Below are 9,839 nucleotides of genomic sequence, written 5' to 3' on the forward strand. Positions count from 1 at the left end.
CCGCTTTCACTCTGAGAATCTTCTTCCAGCATTGAAGCTGGCTCAGTGAACACTAAGGTAACTGATTAAGAAGTCTCAATATACCTCAGTGTTTTACACCCTTTGATATCTAAACAGATACATAGGCACAGAGTAGTAAAAAGGTGAGAAATAAAACATGTTTGTTAGCAAAATAAAGAGATAATTGCATAGAAAAGACGACATCACTGCCTGGGTCGATTTATGGATCTACTATAGTGTGTATTATATTGCCTTTCGATGTATATAGCCATTTTAAACATCTCAAAACATACAAAGCAAAACCAAAATCAGTTCTGAGAATAACAAGAGCAATTATTTTAATATATACAGTGCTAGCCTAGAAAACATTTCAAAAATGAGTGGATAAAACTTGTAGATTTCTTTGTTACAGAAGCACAGTAACAGAGTACAAAATACTGTGAGAAGGAAGGCCAGAGAAGCCCTCTCCTACTCAGCATCACAAGGAGGAGAAACAGTAAGGAAAGCAGCATCCTGCTCAGACCAGAGCCCTCCTTCCTCCCCCAAGGCCAGCAGAACTGAGCTGGAGAAGGAACTTACCACAACCTTCCCTCCCAACATCTAAACCTAACAATTCAGGCATTCCTAGGAACGACAGCATTCCCAGCTGCATTCAAAAACCTGCATTATTATTACTGAATTGCTGTTATATTTATTACTAATTACTGTTATCATGAATTAAGACTCATTAATCCTTCCACTTCATAAGACAAGCACAGTTTAAACACTTGCTTAGATCAGGAGCAAATTCCTTTCTGATACGCTACTGCATAAACACAGGCAGTAAAAGAACTGTTACTAGTTTTGGGAGGAGAAGCAGGCTCAAACTTCTGTGTGAAATAAGAGCAGAGGATTCTATGGGCTGCAAGTCATGACAGTGCCTATTCTCAGCATTGACAACAGCTGCTGAAAATAATGTCTAGTAGTGCTGCTGTATAGACACATTAATGCAAGTGCAATTATTTTTATTTTAATCCCCTTTATTTAAATTTCCTTTTATTCTGTAATTGTTTATTAATGTAACTATTACATTAGTTACAATTTGCACTAGATATAGTACTTGAATGCCTTTTAATAGCAAGAGAACAAAGCAAATATCATTGATATACATAATAAGTAGATTAAAAAGTCTAAGTGCAATATGCAGAAATCAAACAGAAATTAAGAAAAATCTGTCCATAAAAAAAATACTCACAATTCACACAACTAATCACCCATAAAACCTATTACAAACAAATACTAAGAAAAACTCAAAAGGCATAAAAGAGTGATGAAATTTCCACTTCAGTGGCTGATACAGTGAGATATGTCAGAAATCAACTGAGCTGGAAAAATGACACTTTGAAGAGGTGCTTAGGATGATCTGTAGCCACAGTGTGCCATTAGTCAAACTGATGACTCTAAATACTCAGATATTTCAGGTCATCATATCTAGAAACTCACTTCTTAATATTAAAAGTCTGTCTTCCAGCACAGGAACTAGAGAGGATGCATGCAAAGACAGCATTCTTAAGGGGGAGTGGGAAACAGATGGCCTGCCAGACAGGCATTTCACAAACTAAAATTTAAAAAAAGCCGCCTTAAGTCACTAATTAATCCTACCTTTTATAGATTACAAACAAACAAAAAAAAAAAAAAGGAAAAAGGAAGACCAGTAAAAAGTACTGCATATTCTTCAAGCATTTTTCTGCATCAGTCAGGGGAACAGAACACTTGGATCTGTCATCACTACAGGATGTAAAGTTAATAAAAAGTTACTTTACATAGTCTAACAATCTCAACTTCATTAGAGACAGAATAAACAACAAATAAATGTACTCTATGTTCATTATAAAAGTTTCTTGCAATAAAAGTCAGGGAAGATAAAGGGCTCTGCGGTGTCCTAGTTAGTCATAGACATTGACATTTGTGTAACAATTTTGCTGCCATTATTTAAAATTGAAAACATTGCAGGGGGTGGGAGGGGAAGAACACCTCATGCCTTCCCTCACCCGGGCAGAAAGAGACCACGCAGCCTCCGTAACGATGGGAGCAGAGGGAGTACTCCTCCTGATGGCCTTTTCCTGTGGGGGTACAGAGACTGTACAGCAGCATTTGAGATGGAGCTACAGCTATTTCCACTTGCTGGAAGTCCTCCACACAGCAAGGCTGCCAACCTTCAGAAGAGAAAACTGAATATAAGTGTAAGTTGGCTATGCACAGACAGGGCCTGAGGCTGTGCTGGCAATTAAGTCGCCAAGCAGGCCCTGCAGAAAAACACAACTTGCAAGGAGGGAGGGCTAAGACGCTGGATAAACTACTCTCCGAACAACAGCCTCTTTGGAGGAACTCAGTACAGGGTTACGCCGACAATTTCTGTTTCTCCTTGGGAGGAGCGGTACCCAGGAACTGTCATGAACTCTGATCGGGAGGAAATGTCTGAATAATTTGGAAGACTTGAATAAGATGCGTTTTCTCTGGAAGAGCAGAGAGAGCTAAGTGAGAACAGGAACACGAAGACAGAAAGAGTGAAATAAAGTGGTGTGCTCCTGTAAAGAGAATGAGGGTGAGAAGGTGTGATGAGAAGATGGGAGAGGCAAAGGAAGTTAGGAGAGTAGAAATGCTGCAGTATAAAGAAAAAATTAACACCAAAACAAGCTCAGGACAGAAAGCGGAGGGAGAGAGAATAATTAGCAGCCAGTATGGCAACAATGGGGAGAAGAAGTGATACAGCAAGCCAGATACAAGAAAGAGAAAAGAGTCTGAGTGGAAAAACTGAGCCAAGGAAGAAAACAAAGAAAAATTCAGAAGGGTAAATTTAAATTTATTATTCATTCACTTTGTGCCTCATTTACTTCAGAGCAAAGTAATAAACTCAGAGAGTCAGCTCTGGGTAATTCGTTACTCAGCAGCAACTGAAAAGACCTAAATACTTTCCTCCACTCATTTAAACTTGAAATTCATCCTTTATGCCATCAACTCCTTTCCTTCGCTATCTTTTTGACAACAATTCCTGCCTCCCTCCCCGCCCCAGTCTTCTTATTTAACTTATCTCAATGGTTTCCTGATTTATGCAAGTGTAATTCCTTTTTGAAGAGTACCTCCCGAGTTTACTTCTGCACCTGCTCAGAGCTCTTCTTCATAGTCCACTTTTGTTCAGGAACAAAGCCACAGAAATCTAGTGATCTTTAAAACTAAAACAAGTGGGATGGAGAACCTGACAGAGGAACAACATGTAAGAAGCCATGAGCATCAGCAAAAGTGCACCAGTCCCCAGGTCCTCAAGCAGAGAGCATAGCACAATAGTTTTTGCATTTCTGTTTGGAGAACAAAGCTATCGGTATGTCAGCTTCACCATGTGAACAGGTTGTCAATCATTCAACTCCCCTTCCCAAAAACTCAGAGTTAATTTCAATCAATTTGACAGTAGTGAGGTTTCAAAAATAATACATCTCTCAAGTCACTATAAGGGAAATCAAGTATATTACATGTGACATGCAAGGGCTGAGTATACAGTCACAGGACTGAGCTGAAAATACCATTGTGAAGGTGTCTGGAAATAAAAGGAGGACCCGAGGAAACTGCAACGAGGATGTCATTGAGGACACAGAGGAAAGGGAAGAAAGGAGAGCAAAGGGTAGGTGCTAGAGCTATTGCTGTGGTTGGATGACATCGGATACACATGCACCATCAGCCTTGGTTTCCATGTACAGTTCCTCAGAGTGAAAGCTGAAATTCCACATAAATAGGAGATATTCACAACAAGATTTTTCTTCTCACAATGATCTGACAGGTAACCAGACTTTTCCGTCCCAGTCACATTATAATTAGGGTATTGTTGCAGTCCAGAAATCTGGAGACTTATTAGTGATTCACCTCAATACAGAGTGACTAGTAAGATGTATAAGGCATGCTGTCAATTTTTTAATGGCCAAAACCTGGTTTGTTCAAACTTATCCCCTTGCTCCCCCCCGACTTTCCTTCTCAAAACAGCAACAAATCAAAACCACAGAGACACAAATAAGAAGAATTCCAAACATGACAAAAAATCCCCACAGAAACATGAGAACTACTGTATACTCATCCTGTCACAATGTTCATTTACCACTCCTAACATCATACAGTGAAAAATTATTAGCTAATGCTTACATAACAAGCAGTAAAGCACTGTAACTTGATGAAGTTTACATTAGCAGTCCCTACTACTGTATATAACTAGCCCATCTATCCAGACTGTTGCCAGCTGTCATGTCTCCCTCTGTACTCCCCAGGTTCCTGCTTCCCTCTCTGCACAAGCTGTATCCTCTTGTCACAACCTCTAATGGTCTGTTCATCAGCACTATCCAACATCAGCAGACAGTAAAGGCTGGAGGTTGTTTGCCCTGCTGGATCACTTCCTTTCTGTAATCCCTGTTCCACCTCTCTTTCAAACCACCCCTTTCATAGCATCAGATTTTCAGCCTCACCTTAAAGGTCATAGAAAACCTTTTTGTCCTGTGATTACCCCATTCCACTCCTACCTCCAAGGTTTTGTCTCCAATTTCAACAGAACTAAGGCTTTGATTAGGGCAAACAAAAGAATAATGCATTTGAAAATAAGTTCTCTGGCTAACTATGCAAGACACAAAATTTCCCACAGTACTTAGCAATTTTGTTCAAAGGACCACATCTCTCTCTGAAAGTGCTCACACCGCCTTCTCTGGCAAGATCCAACCAAGATCCTCTCTGGTAACAGCATTCAAGAAACAAACAATTAACCTTTAATAATGCCAAGTCCCCTTCACGAAGCTGGGGAAGTACCTGAAGATCTACCTCCTGCTGACCTCCGCTTCCACTGGTATGCGTTACCTGTAGGTGAGGCGCCCAGCCGTGCTTCCACCTGCTGCCAAATTTCTACCGCAGGGACACAGCAGAGCTGCTGCTTGCAGTGCTGCAGTGACAGCAGCTGGTCCACTGCGCTCACATCTCAGAGAAACCAGTCTCGAATTGTAAAAGATGCTTCATTGCCAGAAGATCCCAATTTTGCAAAAGAAGCACAAGCTTCTCCAGTATATGTCGAACAGCTGCATATTATGCTTTTTTGGGGTGGCGGGTGAAGTTGCTTCTTTAAATCCTTCCCACATAAGATAACACTCAAAATTTCTTAGTACAATCATTGATTAAAAATCCTTCTAACTAAACTAACAATTCACATCAGCAACAGATCTGAAGGAAACCTTTAAAGGATGGGCAATTTGTACCCTTTAAAAAAGTCTCTTAATAAAATAAATGGAAAATTGGACTGCAAACACATGGACAATTAACTATAACTGAATAATGGAAATATTTAACAATTATCAATGAAATCCTGTTTGATCCAGTATGAGTTTGCAGAGAAACTCCACAGTTCAGTTACACCAGAACTAAACTATACGCAATTTCTTACCAAGTAAGTTCAGCAAGTACAGGTAGAAGACTGAAAGCCAGGAACACTGCAGGATTCGGCTTATGTACAGGACAAGGAAAGCACAAGCAGAACACGGAACAGGATCTTTCCTGCAGTGACAGTCAAGATACCTCAGACAAGTTCATACAGTCTAGCTGGGTGGATGAGCAGGTAGTTTAATTTCCATCCTGTTTCAAGTATTTCTAATTCCGTTTCAAAACGCAACATACAGTGGAAGCATCATCAATTAATTATTTGCATGGCCTTACACCCAGTATGAAACTATTTGTGATCTTCTTACTCTATAGTTAGAGAACACAAATGCCATGCCAGTATAGGCTCTTCCAAGCATTAAGTTTTTTCCTGAATTGTCTTGATACTTGAGATACTTTTTGTGGGAACAGAAAGAGGGCATGAGATGCATTCACAAGATGCATGAGAAGGCAGGATCTGGAAGGTTTCTTTATATATACAATGGAGCAGAGGGGCTCCTGTCCATCCTAAAGTGAAGGACCCTATAGCACAGCAGGAACTCCAAGAAGTTCCTTCAACTGTATTAGCTACATTCAGAAGCATTTAAACTTTTAGGAACACTGAGATCTTTCTCTTCTGCTCCTGAGGGGTGGGCCAGGACTGAAGAAATGCAGGTATCCGAAAAGGGAGAAAATGCCTGGCACCTGTACCTGAATTTGCTGGCATCAAAATCTTGTCTCTATATTTGCACAGCTGAGGAGCATGCTTAAAAACGCACAGTACTGAGAGAGAGATCCAGTCTGTACTGAGAAGTTTTGACAACGTAGTTGAATTTACTAGAAGCCATAGCTTAAGCTAGCAAAATTTATTGTGCAGATGCAGCGATGCTGACAGAAGAGTGCGCTTTTAAAACCACTGCTGTAGATAAGCCCTGAGACTGGAGCCGGACTGATGAATATCACAGGCTCTTAACACATTCAGGTGAAAGGATGAGCGCAGCCAGCAGGGTGAATGAAGGGGTTCACACCGCTCTGCTATCATCTCCGGACATACTCATCTTCTGGGGGGTCTCATTCAGCTGAGAACAACCAACAGGCTACGCCATGCCTCCAACTCATGCACAGACTGCCGCCTTGTACTGCACGGAGCCGTCAGGCAGGATTAGTGATCCAATTTTTATGTGTAAGTTAATTGGGGTTTCCAAGAAGCAAGGGGCAGAAAGAAAATTATTTAATGTAGGATACACACTGGTATTTGGGGAGTTCCCCTCTTTCATAACGGGGAAAAGGAGGGAAAAAGGAAATCTTAATATTCTTTATGTCAGTTAGATCTCCATGTAACTGAGTTTAAGTATATGTAATCAAAGAATTCTCACACACAGACAGCAAGAATTGCAAAGAAAACAAAAAACCCCCAAACAAACCCACAAGCACCAAGCACAGCGGTAATAAAGACAGACTTGCACAGAGAGTTTGAAACAGTGATGGAGACTAGAGCAACGCAAGGAAAAAAGAGATGGGAAAGGTGAGGAGACATTTTATAGTGAGGCACATAACCATCAGATCTTAATTGATGTGCAGATCTTGCTTCCCTAATGCTTAAAAAGCTTAGCTGAACTTTACAAAGATAGTGAAATGTGTGTATGCGCATATAAATATATCCATATAAAAATGTTACATATATGCATATCTATCTCTCTCTCTCTCTCTCAATAAAAACCACCTATGAAGGACATGTTGTGAGGAAAGTACCGTTAGAAGTCATCTTCTTTTCAATCTAAAAATAACAAAGAACACTATGTAGCTAACCTAAGTCAAGCCACCTTGGGAAAGTTATGTCACTAATTTGACTCCCTTACCCCTTCAGCAACTGTATATTCCAAAACACTTTAATGCTGATAGTTTGTCTCTTCACGATAATGAGTACTTTATGGTAAAAGTGACCAAACAGAGATAAGCAGGGAGTACTGGAGTAAGGGGCAAGACAGCAATGTTCTTATAACCCTGTAAGTTCAGTTTTGAAACAGTCTCTCTTCCCTCTCCCCTGAAAAAAAAAAGAGGAATCTCCCCCATCCAAACAAACATGGGTGGAAATTTTTAAATTTAGGTGACAAAGCAATTAGTCAAATGTGCAAAACGCCTTTGTGGAAATAAATTCTATGCCGTTTTAAAGCTAGAAAAACATAAAACTGTAATTGCCACCAAATTCCTTTTATCTATTTATTCAATTAAAATTAAATTGATTATGGAAACAAAAACTAGCATCACTAATAATAGCGAAATATTGCTAACTACATATTGCTCTGTGTTGCCTTACCTGTTATACCCCACAGGGCTATCTGTGTACCTGAAGGAGAAATTAGTAGTTTTTGGCAGAGATGCCAGAGTTACCAGGAGCTGCTGCCTCAGAGAGGTAAAGTACTGTCTATCAGAAAGTAAAAAACCTTGCCGTGAGGCTGCATCTTCCGCCTCCTGTTTAAGCATTTAGTTACTTTTCACAACAACATGGCAACAACAAGAAAAACACTACTGGCGGGTATGTGACTCTGGTTTAAAGGCTGACTTGTCCCGCAGAACTGTTAAATTAGAGATTGTGTCACAGTGATTCAGTAACAGCTACAATATAAGGAACTAATGAAGTAGTACCTTACCTCACTAGGATGTCACTCCTGAAAGCTTAAGCATACCCGTTCAGCGTGTGCCACTCTTGTGGTAAGACACAATACATTGTTCTTAGAAAGCAATCTGTCAGCCTCAGGTTTTCAATAAAATCATGAGGCAGGTTGGCTTCATCAAATGAGACGTAATTCAGATTTGCAAAGTACCGCTTGCCCGACTCCCAGTGATAAATGCTAGAGTCCAGGTTCTTTCAAACAACAAAAAAACAATCTGGGAGTCTTCTGAGAGAGTCTACATTCTCTCTATTGAGAGAGAAGGAAGCCAACAGGAATCAGCAGATACTTACAAGAAATTCAGTTTAAAACCTATTTTAAAAAAGAAATCAAGCAGAACAGCTTTTGTTGTCTTTTAAAAAGGCAAGATGAAGGGCAGTAGCAACTGTAGTAGCGTTCCCTTCCCTGCTCTCCCCTTTGCAGATGCCCTCGTTCGAACACTCCTCCACGAGGAGCAAGCCTGTGCTCCAGCGCTCCACAGCCGAACAGGCCCGCACGCCCAGGGGATCCGCCCGCACTTCTGCCGCCAGAGCTGGGCCTTGGTGCGGCACCTTGGAGAGCCATGAAGCCAGGAGAGCAACAAGAAGGAGTGGATAGGGTTTGGAGAAAATGAGAAGACTACCTTCGCTCCTCAGGGGGCCCAGCATTAGCTTATTGCTTGTATCGACTTTGTTTTATCGTTTAAAATAAATAAATAAATAAATAAATAAGTCTTTTCTAGCCAGGTTTAAATAAGACATTTCTGACCTGCAGCTATGACTTCAGTCTGTTTTGGGTACTCTAATTCTATTTCTATATACAAACTAGTCCAATAAACATGATGCTTGCCAATGCCAGTGGAAGGCCAAAGGCTCTGCACTGACCTGGCAGCACAGGCTCCCAGGAGCTGTCTGGGGTTGTCTTGACCTGAGCTGGTTTTAACAGCTGCCAGGCGGCCGCGCAATGATTGCCTGGCCTGGCCCCAAAAGTACCGTGGGGGAAGTCTGACGCCGCGCGGAAGTCACCGCAGAACAGAGAGAAGCCCTTTATGTCAGCTGACGCTGGGGAAGGCTTTGGGGCGACTTTCAAAACCTGAACTGGGAACTGATGAGAATAACGCAGGCTACAATAAAACATATAAACACAGCCCCAAGCGGGTCAAGATCAAGAAGGAAGCCAGCCCCACCATGAATACCATGCTCTCTGCAGTGGAGGGCAGGGAATGCTGGTGACTTCTTGGAAACACTCCCATGCACACCCGCCATTTTGTTTCCATCCTCACAACCCAGAGGAACACTGGAAGGGTGAGGGTGAACACCAAGAAGGGGCAGGCACTTGGAAGTTTTGTTTAACACTTTTAAATATATTATTAAAGAGGCTTTTCTACATTACTGTGTGCTATTAGACTGTTAAAAGATCAGAAAATTCTCAGCTCTTTCTCTATGGCATATGCCCTTTTATTTCATGAAGATTCAGAGTGTATCGATACAGCACATCTTCCCATCCACAAGGAATAGCATTTAAAAACTAATAAAGAACTGCAAAAGCTCTTTTAAAAAATTTGGGTTCCCAAGCTATAAATCATTAGCTCTACTGCTACTTTCCACTGCTTTTTCCTTACTCTCTCCATATGCAAAACCTCTGTCTTTAGTAATATGTAGTAGAGAGTAACGATACTAAATGGATGCTGCCGCACAAGCTCTCATTTGGGCAATACTGACTGACAGGTGTTTGTCACAGTACACTCTCAGAATCACAGAATCACTAAGGTTG

Source organism: Phaethon lepturus, unplaced genomic scaffold (assembly GCF_000687285.1).
Source record: "Phaethon lepturus isolate BGI_N335 unplaced genomic scaffold, ASM68728v1 scaffold11967, whole genome shotgun sequence".
NCBI lineage: Eukaryota > Metazoa > Chordata > Aves > Phaethontiformes > Phaethontidae > Phaethon > Phaethon lepturus.